The sequence below is a fragment of the Colossoma macropomum genome, unplaced genomic scaffold (assembly GCF_904425465.1).
Source record: "Colossoma macropomum unplaced genomic scaffold, Colossoma_macropomum, whole genome shotgun sequence".
NCBI lineage: Eukaryota > Metazoa > Chordata > Actinopteri > Characiformes > Serrasalmidae > Colossoma > Colossoma macropomum.
The window spans coordinates 25,952,278-25,974,316 of record NW_023494806.1 but is presented as its reverse complement, the minus strand read 5'-3'; positions in this window follow the sequence as shown (position 1 = coordinate 25,974,316).

Below are 22,039 nucleotides of genomic sequence, written 5' to 3'. Positions count from 1 at the left end.
TAACATACTACTAGAATTTCATAACCATAGATCTATAGAAAAAATATTGCTAAATACATTGTAAGACTGTAAAGCAACCAATCTAACAATTAGAAATATGCATCTACATTTCATAAATGAGTCCATTGTCATAGCAGTGCTAATTGTATGTGTGTGTGGACTACAGAATGAATGACTTACAAATAGCTATTTGTGGTATGTAACCAGTAACATTGCAAGACTGACTTTCCAGCTGTCACAATTTAAGGTTATTTAAATTTGAGTTTATAAAAGAGTAAATGGTCTGTACTCTTTGCCTACAGGCAGAGGTTTTGTAGTTGTTGTCTATGGACACTAATCACCTTCACTAGTCAGAACAGGGAAAATGTAACAAGATCTCAACTCAGTAATTCACCCCTACATGAAGCTAGCTGGAAAACTACAGGGAACACTACTACAAAGAGTGGGGTTTTTTTTTGTGAAATAACAAAGACCTTGCCATTTCTTGATTTTTTTTCCCCCAAAAAAATCTGCAAAAGTTTTATGCATATAAGTGTTTATTTGTTCACTTAATGTTTGAGTGGGCTTCTGTAGCAAAAACTTTCAGTATTAATCTTTTCCAACCTCTCTTTATCCCATAAAAGTAAACAGGTTGTTTTTATTACTGTGCTAGCAAGACTGGCATATGCAATTGAACTCTGTCCTGATTGGCTGTCATGTGTTGTGCCTCTTCAAAAAGCAGTCTGGACTGTAACACTCCTTACAACTTCAGAAACAGAGATGCAGTCTCACTTCCTGCTCCAAAATGCAGGGTTGTGGCTAAAATAAGGCTCCACCTATGGACTCAACTCTTTGTGTTTTAGTAGTGACATGAAATGTGAGACAGCATTTTCTGAATAACGTTGTTTAATTAAAAAATTAAACTCATGATAAATCTAAATCTTTCAACTTCACTTCAAAAGAAATCTAAAAGATCTTTTAAAAATGACTCAATTATTTTCAAAAGTTGAGGACTGTATCCTCCCAATAGAAAATACCCTATAAATGATGAGTGTGAATATATTTAGCTTTTTACTCAATGAATGCATTGGGTTTAAACAGATCATTACATAATCCTTGTAAATATCGAAATATTTAAAGTCTGATACACTGTTGTATTTTCTTTCTGCGGGACTGCAGTTTGAACAAAATGGCAAAATGGTCCATATGGTTTTACCAGGCAAAAGTGGCAAGAAATATACATGTATATGAAAACTGTATGTTTGTTTTCTTGAAGATAATACAAATAGAAATCATATGCTACCAACTGCAGTGAGCTGTCTTCATCTTTTTTGTCTCATCCTGCCTTTGAGTTCGCTTAGTAACAGCTGTTTGTCAGCAACTGCCCCTGGCTGGCGTCACTGACCCCCATGGTAAAACACTCTTTTCATGGTCAGGTGGCTCTGGGAGAAACAGTATATCAGCCACATAAACCACAAGAGGTTTGAATCGGGGACAGGACAGTTAAGACAGAGAGAGGCAGTGAGAAAGAGTAGAATTCAGATGGCGCATCTCGTATTCTGATCCACTGTGGAGGAAGAAGAAAGCCCCTTATGTGAGAATAAAAAATGTTCGCCTCCAGCAACCTCCTCCATTCTTGATCAGAGCCCCATGTGTGTTATCTCAGTGGTATCACCTTTGCCTTTTTTCCCATAGTGGCCAGCTGACCCACAGAGATCTGTTTAGTGTCCGTTTCTGCTGATCATCTGCCACTCAGTGCTTATCATTGAGCATTTATCTCTGAATGGGTGATAAAACTGACTGCTGTCCAGTCTGGGAATCAAGGACAGCAAGAAGAAAATGAGTGGGGGATGGGGGGTGGGGTCGTGATATTTCCCGTACTGTACTATGTGGTCCTGTTTAATAGGGATGAGCTCAACTCAAGTGTTTGAGAACTCCTGCCTTCAATACTTGATAATGTGAAAAATTGTTACTGTTGCTTAATTTACACACTTGACGAAACAAACAGCATTTGGTTTTACTGCATTAAGGTCAGTTGTAGCTAACAGCAGACATGCCAGATGCTGCTGCAGCAACGTTAATTAATAATAACACCGCTATTGTGGCCAATATTATAATCAAGAATGTCAGGAAAGCATAACATTATCTGGACATAATAACTTCACATCTATAGCATGACAAAAACATTAAGAAAGCTGTCTATATATTGACTTTCTGAGCATAACATGATCTTTGCCCTATCCACACCATTGTGTATTATTTTTTTTTGCAGCTTAGTTCATAACTTTGTTTTTAAAGCCGCACTATATCAGTTTTGGGGATCTGAAGACCTCTCTGGTGGAAATGTGTAACTGCATTCAACAGGAAAAATATTTTGTAATGTCAGTTGTGCTTTTTTACCCCCTCCCCGAGCAGATGAATGGTGGTAATGAGCTTTATTATAATGTACTTATTACCCAAAAATCCAATAACACTGTTTTCAAGTGCACCTAAACCTAAACATGAAAATATGAACACAGTTTCCAATTTTCATCACCAATGTCCAGTAAGCAGTAGTTGTATGTTCCAACCAATGAATGTATATATAGTATATATCATATAAACAGTCAATGGTTCCAACTCCTACATGATTGTAGCCTCTCGATCTCATTTATACAGCCTGTAGGTCCTTGTTATAGTGGAGGCTCTTGAGGGGAACTACAGCTTTCCACTTTGCTTTTGCTAGTTTGCTGCGCATTGATCTACCCATGGATCTACCACAAGAACTGTTCTGTGTAGCCTGCATGCTTTAAAAACCATTTAAAAGCTGTATCTGAACAAGAGGGCCACAGTCACAAAGTCACAGCAATGGTGTGTGAGCAGCTGGGCTTCAGCCTCGACTGCTACGGATGGTTTGAATGGTTGAATTAGGAAAATGGGTTAACAGCATTGCCATTAATCATTTATCATGTAACAGCCCTAGTTTCCACTCTTTACTGCAGTACATTATGGTCCTACAGTCAAGATATGCATCTACCATTAAAACAAAAGGATAGCTGTCTAATTTAGATTAAAGTTTACTGTAACTCTCATTAGGATGACTGTATTATTACCATAGTATAACTGTAATTAGCCTACTAGGCACTGTGATCTGTGTATCTTGTTTTTTTTTTATTGACAAACTGATCTTTTTATTTTTAATATTTTCAAATTGTCCTCATGCTTTCATTGTTAATTATTTACTTTAATTCCAAAGATCATATCTATTTTTTGGCTTTTATGAAAAACAACAATAGAAATAACAGACAGAAGGTGACAGGTTACTTAAAGGCACTGTACAATGTCAACATGAACACTGAATTTTGCACCTTGTGTTAAGTAGTAACAATTTGCCTCAGCATTGAATGCAAATATGCTAGTGAAATACAACCTATTCAAAAAATGATAAGAAGCAGAGAGATACATGCTGTATTTTTCCTGCAGTAGGTGAGTGGTCAGGTGCCGGTTCTTGACCAAAGAGTAAATTTTAGCTTCTTAACATTAAGGGAAAGAGAACTGAGTAACGAGTAAGGGAACATTATAATGCCTGTGTAGTGCTCTTAATAAGCTTTTTCAAGCCAGTAGCTGCTTATTACTTTTTAAAGCAATCACCAGAGTGAACGAAGCATTTTCCAGAGCACCTAAATAGTGATTTGCTAAGACAGTCTGATGAGATGCAATTTAGGTGATGCAGGTAGCAGGTTAGATATTGACTATAAGCGATGTTAATAAGCATGTTCCATGTTCAAATGGAATGAACATGGACTAGAAATCTTCACTTTAGAAAAGAGACTAAATGCTTAGGTAAGAGCTGAGCAAAATATTATGATGTAGAAACCAGGGCATAACAGTGGACTGGATGTGCAACAGATTCTCATGTATAATACACACAAATAAAAGCTACTGCATGATAAAGTAGCAATGAGCAGCCAGCTAACTAGTCGTTATTAGCTTGATCAGATTATTAAGAGCACTATAAGGGCATTACAATTTCCCCTTTTGTGCTGAAGTGTTACTGACAATGGTTGTAACATGGATTGCCTTTACAGTCAATGTGATCAGGGGTTTGAGCTTGGACAGCCCTTTTGGGACTAAAAAAAGGTTAGTAAAACTGAACTAACAGCTGAGTTTAAAACTATAGCCTACAGATTTGAGTTTACAAACATTAAATCTATGTAATATTTCCCACTTGGGGGAAAAAGATGACATGGGCATGAAATTCAGAAATGTACATACAATGCTTGAGAGAAATGAACTGTAGCTGCAGAATGTAGACTGCAGGAACAGCGTGTTCCTGCGACAGCAAGCTATAAGCACGGCAAAATCCAAACGCGTCTTACTGAGAAAATCTAGTGTAGGTTTTTCTTGTGCACGCAAAGTTAAAGAAGCGGCTGATCCCTGAAACTGATATGTGCTGCACATTGCCCTCTTATCTGATTCATGGTAATAAGATTGGTGCCAGCTCACATAAAACTGGCTTCATTCGTGCTTGTGTTTGTAAAATCAGGTAATTGAAAAACCTGGAAAAATATCTAGAAAATGCCCAAATCCCTGCACCCTCACCCTGAACGATTTCTCGCAGACGCAATCTCTATCAATCTGTAGAATTAGCATGTGCGGGAAAAATAAACTGCTTGCTTCCAATAAGCTTCCTCTGAATTCACTTTTATATTCACAATAAAAAAACAGAAAAGCATCGGGTCAAATATTTCTAATTAACCTGCCACATACCAAAACCGGCAACTAAGAATAGCGTAAAGACCTGAAACATCATCCAATCATTGCGACGGCAGCAACTGCATCACTCGAGCCAGAGAGGTAAATCAGTTTGGCTTACCTTTAACAACAAACACATGTACGGTTTTGTTAATGGAGCGGCCCAAGAAACACAAGTCTGTGCCCACAAGGTGCAAAAAAAAAGGTGAACCTTAGAAGCGGCGTAACAATAAGCTCATCTGAAATCACTTTAGTTCAAGCGGCACCTTATCAAAGAATCTTTCATAAACGGCACAATGGCCATTCCGCACCTGTTTGATGTTTCTCCTCCTCCTTCTTACTATTTTTCCACACAGCCCGCCACGGACAATGTGAAAGGTGCACCCCTCAGGTGTGCTGGGCTCACTGATTTTCTTATTCAGCTTTTTTCCTCCTTTTTTTTAGGACGAGAGGCCACCCCATTCAGTCCCTCACACCAACTGCCTAACTTTGTGTGGACTCGAATTCTGTCCACAGAGGGGGTAACTGAGATGGGGGGCAACAGAAAGTGGCTTTAGAATACACGCTTGAAAGAGGACAGCTTTAGCCTGAATGGATGTCTATGTGCTTTGTTGTTTAAATGAGCACTATCTGTTGCCGTTTCCACACTGTTCGGCCGCTAGACCAATGAATTAAGTAGGTTGGCTATTTAGCATCAATGGACAGTCCTCATGAGGAGATTGGCTTACCTTTTGCATGCAAGCAATGTAAGAGTCATGCCTTACAGTAATGATCACTGAAAGGGCTGTTTGTCCTTTATTAAAGCGAGCCGTACGAATTTAACCACAATTTATTGTCTTTTGTATTAAAGGACCCAGCTTTTAAATTCTGTAGAATTCAATCATTAAGATGTAAACAAAGTCATTCTGAGTGGTTTGATGTGAAATGGTTTATTGTAGAGAAACTCACTGACTCAGATTTCTTTACAGTGGTGCTGAAAGGAACTATGGACCAATATAGTAATTTTATTTACTATCCAAAACCACCTGAGAACCTATAAATGTATTGTGAGATAAATGTAATGTTGATAATGGTAAAACAGCAGTAAATCTGACATTTGAAGTTTTCTTTGGGGATTATTTTGCCTTATGCCACGCTGCATGTACTCCTCCACCATTATTTTATTTTTTTAAATAATATGATTCAGCACAAAATCTCAAAACTATCGAAAACTACCTCAGATATCAGGCAGTGTATTCATAATCATTTAACCCTCATGTGGTGTTTGTGTTTTTGTTACTCAGTGGTCTGGTGGACCCACCACATTATTGTTTTTTAAAATAATAACCATAACAATTTATGTAAAAATGTCAGATGTTTAAAATATCACAAGTGGTCAGCGTAGGGTTCTCCTTTAGCAGCTGTAGCCAGTCAGCAGCCTGTCCATTTTGTCCACCCTCACACAGACACACACACACACACACATAAACAAACACATACACACGCAGACACACACACACTAACAGTAGGCCATGTAGGAGGAGAACAGAGTGAAGGGACACAGCACCTCCTCACTTTTGTTTCCCGCGGGTTCACCCCAACACCACATATGTACTATGAATGTGTAGGGGAGGTACAGTGTTGTTTATATGCTCTTCACAGAAAATGAGCAAAGGCCAAGGAATCTGAGGTTGAAATAAAAATAAATCGCATCATTTTTTATTTTGGTAAACACTGAAAATGGGTCCCACAGACCTGAACACCACACAAGGGTTAACATAATAACTTTCAGTGTGGGAGCTTTTAGAGGCTCTTCAGGATTCTGGTTCTTATCACCACCACTGTGAACAATTCTGACTTGGTAATATATACTATATATAATTTACATAATTCTTGTTTTTCTTCTACAAATGCATTTTTTGGGTAATTTAATAACAAAATATAGTGTAATGTTACAAAACATGTATGCAACTTTTTTGTTCCTCAGCCCACCACAATCATTCCACTTTGGACCCCAAGACAGAAGTTTGGATTACTATGTAATAACTTTCTGTGAGGAAGCTTTTAGAGGCATTGAACTCTTCAGATGTCTGGTTCCCATAACCACCACTGTGAATAACTGTGAGGAGCATTTCACACCAAACCACTCTGAATGACTTTGTTTACATCTAAACCATTTCATTTTTCACACATTTTACAAAAAAAAGTCATTGTAATTCCTCTTTAAGATCTGTTGTTGTACATTTCTTCAAGCACAAAATGCAGAGGTGGTCTTTAGAAAAGAATCTTTATTGTCATTGCACAAGTACAAGAAGATTACTTTTTTAACTTCTACTATTCTGAGCTGTTACACATTAGCATGAAATTAATTTGGAAATTTTTAAATGCAGAGAGGAAAAAAGCTTGCTTTAAAAAGCGGGTTGATGGCATTAATCAGTAATCACTCCTTGTTGCTATTCTTTCTCAGGATCTGCTTAGGGCCTTTTTAAACAAGTGCAGACATATTCTGTCAAGGGGCTCTGCTGATTGGTGCTTTTCATCTGTCAAGTCCCAGGTGAAATTAGGTCAGGATGGCACTTTTAGAACACAGGCTTTATGTGTTAGCAAACCCGCGCACCCTCCCCATTCCATCTATTCTGTGCATTGTGTTCAACAGACTGTTTTTGTGACCCCTAAGTATATTACCACCTGGTTATCAGTACTTTCTTTATATAGTTTTTTTTTCACTTTCTCCTCTCCCTTTTTTTAGCTTATTTCCTGAAGTGCACGTGTTTCTTTTGTACCAGCAGATGATTTAGCATTCTCTCCTGTGCAGGTTCTGGGCACTATTGTGTCCTCTCAGCCACCTGGAAGCGCGCTGAAAATGAGATGAATTTACTTTCATTTTTAGCGCTGTTTGTTTGTGCATGTCTGTCGGAGCAGCTGAAGCGCGGGCCACTTACTTCTGCGCATCTGTTTATAAAAGGAGACTAGTGGCCAGTGAGTCTGGTTGAGAACACCATGATGAGGTGTCTCTTCAGTGCCATTGTCATCCTTCAATGGCCAACCTCTGCTGTGCTGCAGTGGCTTAGCCACGTGGTTTGTATGAAAACATTTGTTTTCTTGCTTGCTTGTCTCCTTTAAACCATTAGAAGTCACAGTTATGGCAAATGGTCTAATTTTATATTAATTAAATCTTCTTGCTTGTGGTTCAATGAAACAAGCAGACAAGTCCTGCTGAAAGTATGAATGCAAACTTTCAACTGATATCCTGTCCATGTTTGTAAACACAATATGATTAGAATTTTTTTTTTTTCTCATTGTCTACTCTCTATTTTAGTCGTCTTTCACTTTTTTGCATAATTAGAAAATTCTGGTTACCCTTTACACTGTATTAAAATTTCATGATGTACAGACCAATAGAAATGGTACAAAATTCCATGATAAAAAAATTATGTTACATTAACTTCCATTGCAAGTATAGAATGTTTTTTCCTTCTCCTGTGGAGAATACAAGATTTGGTTCTGACAGCGACGATATATAATTACGTAATTACATGACAATTTGTGCCACCACAAAAGTCAAAAGGCATCATATCCCACACTTCATCATCAAATCTCTCTTGATTTTTAACTTTAAGCATTTGTTTTTTTGTCGATGCGGTAAGCATATTGACGTAAAAAAAAAAAAATCTTTTAACATCTCTCTGTTTTGGGAAGAAAATGCTTCAGAACTATGTAGCACGAATATTAGCATTAACAGAGTTTGTCTACACTATTTGTCTGCAAGCGTTCTTTGGTGCAATGCCACAGAACAGAGCTGCCCAAAGTGTGGCCAGTTGATTTGACCCATCAGAAAGTTACCCTACCCTCCTACTAACTTCTTATTTTCCTTTTAAAATAACATTTTTGAAGTATTTTAGCAACAAAATATAGTGTATTATAGTGTAATGTTCATTTTTTAAAACTGGATTTGAAACATACGTACCTTCATTTGTGCACTGGTTTGTCTTTTTAGCCCTTACCCAGGGAACATTACACAAGATTGGCGCTGTAACTCCAGAAAAGAACGTCAGTGATGTATCAGAAACCTTTATGTGAAAGTTCTTTAAACCTTCTAAAGGTTCTTCACACTCACCAACTCTTTTCAAACATGTAAACATGGAAAAGTGGTTCTCCTTTGGCATCACTCAAAGAACCCTTTGTGGCATTTTGTTTTGAGGAGTGAAAGGCTAAGGATCCCTAAGGCCTTCATTGTAAAGAGGCTGCACTGTGTCTTTCACTGGTCAAGACTTCAGTCTATGAAGGAAAAGGCAAGTAAAAAACAAGCAGAATTGTCTCAAGGTCATTTAGCAGTTGGCTTCTTTCAAGGGCAGTCATTCCTCTCGCCTTTGACCCGGATGATTGCTTGGCCCACGCTCGTGGCAAGCAGTGTCAGCGGCCGACACAGAGATCAGTCCTCACTCCATTTCCTATCATCACCTTCACTAAACCTTCTCAGTGGGAGACCTTGGACTTTTGTCACCACGGGGTTATTGTGTTTCTAATTAAGTAGACCTAATGTCCTCCGCTTTGTCCAGTTTGTTAAGTGATATTGGCTCTGCAACCTCTACAGTAACTGACATTTATTAGTTGTCAGAAATGCTAACAAAAAAAATACATTTCATGTTCACTGGTGTTTATTTTTTCTTATTTCTTTCAATTTTAAGGGGATGTACAGTCGTGGGCAAAGGTCAAATATTTTGTTGATTTTCCATGTGAAAATAAAATATTCTCTACACAGATGACACTTCTGCACATTTAATGCACAAATACTGTTTGTTCACTGAATTTAACAAATTGGAAAAAAAAAAACTAAACATGAAATATGGCCCATGCAAAAGTTATGGCACATTTTATGCTTTTTTAATATGTTAAACTCAGCAAATGCACATAAATAGTACACTAAAATTTGCAGAATATTGGCATATTTAAGTGTGCTCCCTGTAGAGGATGTACTAACTTATTTACTTAGAAAAACAACCAAATAAATAATTTGACCCAGGGCATTCAAACTTTTGCATACAACCGCATATAAGGGCCTTGCTCTTTGCCATAAATGACTTAAAATGATTAAGATTAATACTAGAAAGACTGTCCTGCGTTGTACATCAGCTATGGGCATTTTCACGTACAGTTCTTTTTAAATGAAAATCAAGTAAACCTGAAAGAAAGCCAACTGCAAATGACCTCAGTGCTTGACCTTACAGAACTTTAAAGGGGGCTCATGTCTCATTTATGGCCCTCTTTTATATCTCAGACCACTTACTGTTCAATTTACAGCTTATTAGAACTCACCTGGATAACAAGTTCATCATATAACAGATCTACAGACAATCTTGCTCAATCACATAACAGATCTGACCTGCTGAGCCATGTTTAAAGGTCTGGTTTACTCCAATAGCACCAAGCTATTAAAGACATTAAGCAGTTTTGGATGCTCCCGGAATCATCTTTGATCTACATCATTTTTATTAAACCTTTTTATTGAACTTTGCCTGTATTAGTAAAAGCCACTTGAGGCCCTGTATTACAGTGATTTCACCACAGGTTGGGGGCTTCTTGGCATTACCCTTTAACCATGGTAAAATCACGGTAACATGGTTTGATTTGGCTTATTGCTTTAATATGCTGATGTCTTTCTAGTGGTTGCACAAGCCCACAAGCAGCAATTCTCCTGAGCAGTCTGTAAGTACTGGAAGACTGTGGCTGTGTATCTCACTATTTAGCAATGGATGCACTGTTTGTTGGTCATACTGACCCATACTTTACCAAGATGATTGGTAAAACGAAGTTTTATTTTTTAAATAGCTGATATACCTTTTCATAAGCTCTGTTATTTGCAAAATAAACAACATTTGTGCTTAATAGTTATAGTTAATAGTTTATAGCATTTGGTCCACTCATTGTGAAATAGACATGATGTTAAGGACTGCAGCCTAGCCCAAATACTGCAGAAAAATGAAAATAAATAAATAAATAAATAAAAATAAATAAATAAAAATAGATGATTTTTTTAGGCAGCAACAAAATGCAAAAGAAACCATCACTCAACAGTCTGAAAAGACTTGAAATGCTGACACTGCTCTTTTGTGAATATATTTATTGTATCATATTTTGGTGATACATTTATTGTACTTTGGAAGAGTAGAACGTTTAGGCAACGCTGGGTTTCTGTGCTCAAATGTCACATTTTATTTATTTTACTGCATTAATAACCCAAAATAAATAAATGTTATATTTCCTTGTCAAACAAATTCAGGTAGATCTAGTCCCAACTTCTACATTTTATAAATGTTTATTTAATGGCACCAGCATTTGCAGAGATTCCTGTATTGGACCATGCCTAGTTTTATTCCATTTTCTGAACGTTGAATGATGTAAATAAGCACACATTTAAAGGGTGTGCATTTTGCTCAGTACATAATTTTTAACCAAAGCAGACTTCTAAAGTTCAGAGTAGTCAAGAGGAGACAATACACAGCAAAACTGTATATAAAATGCATCAAATGGATCTTCAGATTAATTAATACTGAGTTTTCTCTCTTGCTTCAGAGCTGCAGTGAGTTCAGTGGCTGTATGAGACTTGTGTCCTCTTCCTGATCAGGTTTCAGGGCAGAATAAAAAGCTGCGACACTTTTGTCGGGGACTGAAAGAACTGCATCTCTCCTCAGCTCATTATGTAGCAGAGGCCAGTGGTACTTCTGACCTATTTAAACGATGCAACAATCGTCCAAATGTTTGGCCGGCAAAGAGCTGAATGCAGCTGGGCGCCAGGGGCCTAGCTAGGGACAAAGTCTTTTGAAACGGTCACGAAGAAGCCTGTGTTAGAAAGCAGTTCTGTTTAGAGTAAGCTCTGGCTCATCTTTCTACTTCCTGGGGATGAGTCAGTGAAGGTCATCCCCACTACCTTCGTAATACTATAATGTTAGAGATGCACAATATATTGGTGACGGATAAGTTATTTGCTGAAATGTTTAAATTAAATTGTTACCTGTATGATATACTGCTGCATGTGCATTGGTACACATATGTGGTTACTACTGTAGCGCATTTCCATTCTTAAATGGATTTAATAGTGGATAACATCACTGCCCCATCCACAGAAGATTATAAGTTTAAATCAAGCTATGCTGGTCACAGTTATTATATAATCACCTCATCGTAGTTATCTGAGTTGACCGTATTTGATGCAGCGAATGTTGTTACCACTACAGCAGCAGCACTGTTTACAAATGAGAATGTAGACAGTCTTCCTTTATAACATCTCTGATGTAGATTGCTGTTGATTTAGCACTGGATGGAGCGAGAGGTACAGATTTTAGGAAGATGAATAGCTGTCTCTGATTGGAAGAGACTGTGATATTACCATTACATATAAATAAAATAAAATCAGGTGGTGTTTCCTTAGTTAACTAGCCTTATGCAGATGGAGGAAGCAGGACAGCTAATCACCCAATTAGGCCACTTAAAAAAAAGTTGTTAATCATAATTATTAATAAGGCAATTATTTTTTCTGCTAAAATGTCACCATAACAGGCCAAGTCAAGGACGCCACTGATGTTTCAGTACTTGGACAAGACTCCTAATGCTACATTTGCTTACCACTGTAAATTGCTGTCTATTTAACTATGTCACAGGTATGTACAATTAATCAAATGTCTAACTTCAGAGTTTTAACTACAAGTCGTTTTAAAAAGCAAAAGAAGCAAAAAGGATATTAATATGAGCCACAACAAGGTGTTAAGCATTGGTTATTGTTATTGGACAAGAAATTCTATTTCATTGTTATAATATGTTATGTAATGGTATGATAGACCACGATACACCTCTGTGTTTGTCATCATTGGATACTGATTTGAATTGGCACTTGTGAATGGCTTGTGGTCATGGCAATGATGGATCACATATTTTGACACTTCAATGGCCATGTTACAGACACATAAGTAGCCCCCGCCAATGACTGATGTGTTGAGGCCAGGATACATGCAGCACTAACATCATTAATGCTCATCATCACAACATGGAAGAGGTCAGTACACAGGGAGGTAGACAAATGGGTAATCCATAAACCAAAATCAACACAAAAGAGCAAGAGTCAAAACACAAGAAACAACTGGGAAGCCTAAAAAACACAGAATGGCTCATGAGACCAGCACATGGTAACTGCAAACCAAACAATGTGGCACATATACAGAAAGTATAATGAGTCTAGAACTAGTTGCAGGTGTGTGCAATGTGGAAAAGGTGGAGCCAGGGTGGGGTGGAGCCAATGCAAACTGGGCAAGTGCAAGCACTGTCTCCTCATCTTAAAGTTTCATTCATGTAACATTTGTAAAAAAAGATTTAGTTTTATCATGTATGTAAAAAGGTTTATTAATTTCACGCACCCTGTAAACTTTGGAAAAGTGACTGTAACGATAGTGACCATATTCTAAATGTGGCATTAATGCTGGGAAGTAAAACTATTTGATCACTCAGCAGTTAAAGGGACTACGTTAAAAAAGTAACTATTGCTACATCTGTTGTAAACATGCCTACTCGCCTCTTACAGCGGTCTGCAGTAGTCTTTAAAAGATTTTCTGGTTTAAAGACAAGGAAAATTGCCTTCTGATGATGTATCTTGGTGGGAGGAACCTTGAAAACTACAACTGCTTTGGAGTCGGTTTTTGAGGTTGTGGGTTTTGATTTTTTTTAGCTTTTGAATGTAGATAGCTGGTGTTACTGCTAGGAAGACAAATATCTTATTGCAACTGTATAAATGTAGTAACCGTCTTTAAATCATGATTACAATGAAGAGAACTGATTACTCAAATGGCAGAAATGACTCAGGGGAGGGGGCTAAAAGCTTAAAGCTAAAATTAGCAGGGTAGCTACGTGGATATCTAGATAACTTCCCTCAGTTTAGCTTCTTTTCTCTGGCTGAAAGGGTAAAAACTCGTGCTGACAAAAGATAAAATCTCTGTTTTCTTTAAGATTTTGTTCGATGGATAAGGTAAGAGTTACACTCACTCAACCTTAGTTTTATTTATTAGCCTATAAATCAGAAGATAGCAGACACGATTGGATGACACCACAGGGATTACCAAATGTTGTATGATGTATTTATACAATGCATGCTGGGTATTGTAGTAAGAAAATATGAAAATGACATAAAATTAATGGCCTCTAACACATCGTGCATAAGTACTACACTAACTTGCAATCATTTAGGAATAAACCTAAATACTTGACCTTGTTTCTCTACATAGCTACACATTCTATGCACAATCTATCGGAGAAGGAGCTGAAAGAAACTGTTGAGAAAGTGTAGTCAACAGGCATTATCAAATCCACAATCTTAGTCCTGATTACACTGCTTCCATTGCTACTTACATGCAGAGCCCTTGAGGTCTGTGATTAGGGCCTGTGCCAAGCGTGGCCAAGAACGGCTCCATTGATACCCCAATTAGAAACACCTTCTGGTCAATGAGCTGCTTGCCAAGAGTCCACTGGATTACCTGTCATCCTCTCCAGTTCAGCTGCTACCAAGGTTTCTCTTTACTATAGACCATCCCCTCCTCCTCTCCTGTTTTCTCTCTTCTCAATCTAGTGAGAAAGGCAGCTTTTATCACACATAACCTCCAGGATAAAGTTGTCTGTTTTGGAGAAGCCTGCTAGACCCTTTTTCTAATCAAGTTAATGGAGCCTGCGGTATTCTATTGATCTCTCCTGATATGTGGTTTCCGTAAGAAGTGACAGATCTGAACCTGTTACAAATCCAGCCAGCTCTTCACTCTCCTTTTGTGCGAATGTGAACAAAGAAAACCCATCAACGTTTCTTTTTCTTTGGTAAGTTTATTTAATTGTCCTTTTAGTTCCTTCTGGTCTACTTCACGGATCTCTTAACCCTCTCTGCTGATCTGTAACCTTTGAAAGACTTAGCTCTTGACCTGTGAAGTGGATGCCTTTATCTCCCTCCTTCACTAATCTAAGCACTAGCGTGCGTTAGCATCCACGCAGTTTGCTGATCCGAATCTGCTTGTACAAATCGGATGACATCCAGCCCAGATGCCATAAGAAACAGACACATAATGACAATTCACTTATCCCTTGGTGAGAATCAATTCTCCCACAATGCACCTGTCACGGAGCCCTCAGTAAAGGCAATTTGTCCGACAGGCTGACATTGTAATTGGGCTTGAATTTTTCAGTGACCATTTTACAAGCACTCCTTTGAACCGTAATGAAAAACTCAACTGCACAATGAGAAGCTGACAGGCTAAACTGAGCTATTTTGTCTTAATTAAAACTTCTCTGTACATAACTCTGAGAACGCTTTTACAGCCTCGGGAGAACACTGAGCAGATGAGACAGACTGAATACTGTACGAATTTCCATGAAAACTAGCAGTATTAGTCATATAGTCTTGCTTACATTCAGACAAATGTGGTAAAGAGTTCAAATCAGTTGTTTTTTGCTTTATCTAACTGGTTCCGTGTGGTTAGATACAAACGTGAAGGTGGCCTAAATCTAGCTTTTATTCTGTTTAAACTTACAGAATGAGACCAATTCTGAGATATACATAGAAAGCCCACTCTCAATATTGAAAATATTGAAATATTGTCACAGTACCTTGAAATGATGATTTATGATCTCAAATTACTGACTTCGTATCTTAAAATAATGAGTTATTCTCTGAAAGTAATGACATAATATCTCGAACAACAACTTTTCAACATTTTACACAAATAAGCCATCATTTTGAGATACTAATTCATGAAATTGGTCCTGTCTATTAGAAATCAACACGTCATTGGTTAACTCTTTTGTCATTGCGTAATTATGCATTAATCTATGGTATCTATCTGCTTGAGGCCTTCTCTTCAGCTCCTTAAGCTCTAACAAATAGGTGAGCTTGCTTAGCCATACCTACGTAGATACTATGATGAAAAACAATTCCTGATTGGCCAATTTTCCACTAAGTGTTGCAAGAATTTAAGCCTTTTGTGTCCATCCAAAACCTAACAACATGAAACAAGAGTAGTGCTACAATATCTGCAGAGTACAAATACAAGCACGACTCTATTGTATACCAATGAACTAATAGTTACAGACATTTATTTTTAGTTCCTAGAGTCATTAGGGCTTCTGAGGGCCTAGAAGGCCCTGAGGGTTCCCCACTGCCAAAGAGCTACTTGATTGAGACCAGGCTGTTTAGAGAGAGAAAGAGAGAGAGAGAACCAGCATCCACCAAGGCTAAGACTTGTCATTACACTGTACACAGTCTGAAGAGGAACTCACAGTTTAGACAGTAATGATGGTAAAACACCAGCACGTTTAAAAGGCACTGCATGTACAAACACAGTCGCTTCTTGCAAAAATCCAGGTAATTTTCTTTCTTCACTTAAAAAAGAATCAACATATAAAAGTCATCATGCCACATGATGGACATTAGCGCTGACCCCAAGAGCTTTCCCTCGTGAGTGCCTGAAACCATCAGTAAAATAATGTTCAATTATGCACTCCATTTGTTATCTTCTATTGGACAAAATTATAGGGGGAGGTTAAAGTCACACCCTGGGTCTCCCCATCACTTCAATATCAATGTCCTAAAATGCATTGACCAGGAGAAAAAAGCCGACCTCCCTCGAAAATTAGCGCTGAGAAGTCCACTCTGACAACATAACTCACCTCGCTGTGAAATCTCTCCCTCTCAATATTGACTTTTTTTCAGTTTGTAATAGCCCATAATAAAGATTGCCACTTTACCATAATATGAATACAAATTTCTTAACAGCTTATACAACAGCTTTTCTGATTAGCATTATTGACTCAGGTGCATTTAACAGCTTCTGTAATAGTTAATGGAAGGTTAATGTTGGAGTCAGAAGAAAAGCTTTGCCTAAAACAAGTTTATTGATTATACAGGTCAGCGGGTATTTTAGCCAAGATCAGATAAATGCATCACAGTTTTTTGTCCCACATATATGTGTAAGGAGCCAAGTAGATCAATCACTGTATAGTAGATGCTTTAAAGGACAAAAAGAACATATTTATTTGTCCAAGTTCTTCAGAAGTACAAGGATTGTAAAACTTTAATAATAAAAATAATCTTGTCTACTAATTTAAACACAACCTTGAAGAGGAAACAACAGGAACATGATTAATTAATTGTGATTTCTGTACCTAATTATCTTATGAACTACAGCCCAAAAGTTGGGAATCATCATTCAAAAATTTGGAATCACTTTTTTTCAATAAAATAAAACCAATTTTGTTGAAAATATGTATAAAATGGTTCTATTTTGATGCTACTACTCTAGATCACAAGTTGGATGTGTACAGAATGATTGAGAAAACCGTAAAATTGAACATAATTAAGTTATAATAAAAAATGAATATCTGAAATGCCTCATATTTGAAATGTGGTGCTCAAATCTCCTCAAGACAAATGATCAAGAAATTACTATAAGAAATCACTACAGTTATGCAGAAATATGAACACTGCTGGTCAAATTATATGTTTTGTACACGGGTACATGTGGCATTTTACGTCAATTTTAGTACACAATTTGATAATGTTGGACAAAGTTTTAAATCTGAATCTGAACTTCTACCTCTAAAGGTTAATGTGTATCACATTTATAGATGAGTATAGAGTTTTAGGTGTCTTAAACACCTAAATCAGTAAACTGGCTGAGAATGAAGTCAAGGGAGGTCTGCATCAACACAGTCAGTATGTATATCAGCATATCAGAAGCGAGACCTTCAATGTCACACCCACGTCACGTCCCTGTTTAATTTCCGAGGAACAGCCCGTCAAATACTGCAGTAATCATCCTTGTGGAGACTGACAGTGCTGCAGATTAAAGACAGAAAAGGCAATAAAATCTGAATACAAAAGATTAAGCCACTGCGCAACATCATAACCACAGCCTGGTGCGTAGGCCAATGGCTGTGTGCTTTGATTAAAATAGAAAACAGCGGGTCTGATTAAGGAATGGGTCTCTGACCTAAATGACATTCCTCAGGTCCCCACTTGATGCTAACGTATCGGCGGTAATTAAATTCCCCTCCCTTCCCTCAGCATAAGAGAATGTTTAATAGTGCCCTCAAGCCCAGGAGGATGAGCTAGTTGAAATCAAGCCACAAGAATTTTACGGATGCCGCGGACTCTTCCTGGCAAATTAATTAACCTGTATTTTCTCGAGAGGCTTGACATGAATAATTTGTTCCAGGTCATTTCAATAACAGTAATTTGGCCAACAGCTTTGAATTGTGACCCATCACTCAACAAGCGCCCAACTCAATTGAAACACGTCAGAGCTGAAACAATGAATGAACCGAATGTTCTGAATTTGGTCGTATATTTTGCAAGATCAGAAAATCAGTAACTAGTTGTGACCTCATTATATCTGTGTCATTCTGGAAGACAGTTTCTTTTAGGATGACTAATAGAGATGGGAAACCCAAAACAGGGTTTTCTAGGCCTTCATATGCTAATATGTCTGTCACGAGCTTCAAATTAAACATGAAATGTCTTTTAGATGCTTCAAATGTCTGTGATTAATTTAGAAATGGCTTTTTTTGATTTTCCATCCCACCTTAAATTACACACTTACATTCTGGTGCCTAAATGTGCCAAAGTGTACTATTTTGCATAATATAAAAAAGTAAATACTTCTAATGTTTACACTTAAAACATACCGTAATATATTATTTTGGGACCACCTGTGACAACTTAATTACAATTTAAATGCACTTAAGCTATGATGAAATATATAATAAAATGTATTTATTTGTGCTTTTGAGTGTTTTCAAACAATTTAAGCTGCACTTCAGTAGATTAAAGTATATACTTTGTAGACATAATTATTATTACATTTGGAATATATTATAAACATACTGCTGGATATACTGATATAATTCAGTGCTACTTATTGAGTTATACTGTAACTAACATGCACTTTAATGCATTTTAAACTGTATTGCAATATTATAAAACTTATTATATTTAAGTAATGTTGAAATACATCTTCTATACCTACAAGTGCTTTTCTGTTGTTAACAGAACAATTTATGTTGTAATGAAGTTCCAAATTGTTCTACACTTGAAAAATATTTTTAAAGTATACTCTCGGGTGTACTGATACTCTTATTTGTTTGATAGCTAGTTTGAATTACTAAATGCAACTAAAATGTAATATGGCATACTTTAAAAGTTACTGCTATAAAATATATTTCTAAATAGTATACTTAAGTTGATGACAAATATGCTTTGGTTTAGTATGCTTCAATATATTAAAAATGTGTTTTTCCTCACAACACAGTAAATTATAATTTATTAGTTTGATGCATGTTTCTTTTTGCAATTGTATGATCAAAATTTTATCGAGGTTTATTTTGTAGAAGAGTGACCTAATTCACATTAATACTTAATAAACTAACTGGTACTGTGTAAAAGTCAGAGACCATTTTTCATTTGTTATCAATTATCAGTCAAACAGCTACTGAGTACATGTTATTCTTTTTATATAGATATAAATATAGATATTTCTGAGGAGATTAGATATAAGACAATCTACTTGCATAAGGAAGGGGAAGGGCAAAAGAAAATGAGTGGAAAAAAATACAAGTTTCCAAAAATGGAGTTTAAAAAAATGATTAAAAGATACAGAGAAAATGAGACTCCTAACAACTGTACAAGACCTGGTAGACTGCCAAAACTGTTACCATCAGATAAACAGCACTTACAGCTTTCATCCTTGAGAGAGAGGAGAAAATACACAGGTGTTTCTGTTCATCCTTCCACTGTGAGAAGAGAACTCAACACTATGGGTCTGAAAGGACGTGTAGCTGTCAAGAAGCCATTACTTAGAAAAGGAAATAGATGCAAAAAAGGAACATTTACAAATCAAATAAAGAAGCTGCTGGTGTTCTCAGAACAATGGACTGACCACCCCAGAGTCCAGACCTCATCATCATTGAGTGTGTTTGGCATTGCTTTGTTAGAATCATGAGAAATAGAAAATGCAACCAACATCTGACTGAACTTGTGTAAGAATCTCTTTGAAAAACTAAAAGCAAGTCTCATGAAAAGAATGGAATCTTTAATAAAGGCCAAAAAAACTGACTTTATACTTATTTTGTGAGTTTTTCACCAATTAATTGCTCTCTCTAATCGTACTCATCTGTTTCACTAGTTCATTTTTCATTCTTCCCTTCTTGTGTAAACTACTATTGCTGCTCAACAAATGGATTTGACTCCCATTCTAACTGTATTTAGCTAAATATTTAATTTTTTATTCAACCTTTTATTTTCAGCTGAAAATATATGCTGAAGCTTATATTGTATGACTTTTTTTAATTTGTACTAATTTAACATGATTTATGTTTATCGCTCTCACTGCAAGCTCTTCTACAGTTCTCTCCTGCTTGTTGGTCTTCACTTTTAACTGGCATACAATAAACACAAAAAAAGGCTGGTTTTAGCCAAACCCCCACTAACGAGAAGGATATTAGGCAAGCCATTCAGTTAGTGAGACATAATACAGCCTAATCTAGCTGGTGATTTCTTACTTACTTTACATAATACTGTATAATAGTAATAACAGTGAACTTTCTCCTGCTCTTTGTAGTATGTTATGAGTAGGTAACATATAGCTGTCAAGTCTCAAAGTTTACCTGTGAGATTCACATTTTCTGTCTTTGCTGCAGTCATAGCCATGAATGTAAATCTCAGGAGCTTCACATTCCTAAAATATCTTCTGTTTCACAAAACTTTGGTATGCTACACAACATCATCACAATAACAGCTCAAACTGGACTCATCAATGAGTATTACTGACCAATTCAGCCACCTCACATTAAACACCAGAATACTGATGTCGCACACAGACATTTAAACAGCCTGTCAAAATAGATGCTAAGCAAACTCAGCCAGCATCTAAACAGTGTGCATTTTTACTAGAAAAATCAGCTCAATGTTTGATACACTGTAAGGTCATTTTGCAAAGCTCTATCTCTGTAAAAATCGCTGTGACATGTTGGCTCACAGTCTTTTTCAAATTCTACAGGTTTTCCATCACTCACTGCCATATTTCCAAGTTAACAGGTATGGAAACAATACAACAGCTTTGAATGCCTGGTTCTCCATCAGTGGCTAAAATATAGCTAACAATAGAGCTTGTATCCTAAACTGAACAGCTACTGCAATCAGGCTAAAGCATGCTGGTTTAATATTACAAGTAGTCTAACTGAGAAACACATTATGTGGTTTGGATTTACAAGCATGATCTTTTGGCTGCCCCATTAACCAGACCCACCAGGACTTCAGTGCACTTTTTTTTTTGCAATTGCTGCATACTAAAATGTTTGATTTCTCAAAATTTGCGGTATTTTTTGTCAGGGTGGGAGGGGCAGGAATGTAGAAATTTGTGAATGAGTCTCATATTTTTTATTGTCTAGTTAGTTTCTGTCAAAACAATTAAAAGGAAGTTAAAGGTAAATGTGATCTGTTGTTCATGGCTTCACTCTCACGAGTCAGACTTCTGCCTTAACACAGGCAAGAACCACATACTTTGGCTGGAAAGGGATGATAGTTGTGGCCAGCTTAGCTTGGATATCAGATGCTCTCTCTACGTGTGCAGCATAAAGGCTGCATGCTTCGTTTTGAACACACTGCACAGATTTACATGTTTAGTTTGGAACTAATTTAATCAGGCAAAATTGTAAAAGTGAATTCTCACAAAATCGCAAATTCCTGGAGGGTCTGATAAATGCTCAGATTTTATCCAGCCCTATGCAAAATTTGGGTGCCCCTGAACAAATTATATGTTGTGTTGTTTTTTTTTGAAGTGAAAATAAGTTAACACACTTCTGCATATTTTACTGAACAATTACCTTTTGTGGAACTTAACATATTGAAAAATAAAACATGAAATGTATCCTGTGCAAAAGTTTATTTTAAGTTTATATTTTATGTCTTTTTAAATTCAGCAAATAAATAGAACGAGTGCTCCAAAAATGCCACATTTGTGTTACTTTATTTTCACTTAGAAAACATGCCATGTGACCAGATTTGTTCAAACCTTGGCACATGACTGTATCACAGCTATATGTCACCTGAAGTCAATGTCACTCTGCTTAGGGTAGCGTCTCATTTACAGCTAATAGTACACAAATAATATGTGTAACCCCAGCTGGCCTGCCTTTAGCTGAGAACCAGTCGTGTTATTGCTGATTAGGAAGTCTTGGGGTGCAAGCTTTTCTCCAAAGCAGGCGACTGCATTAACAGGACGTCATTGTTTCAACTTGAATCTCATGATTACGTGAAATAAAACCTTCC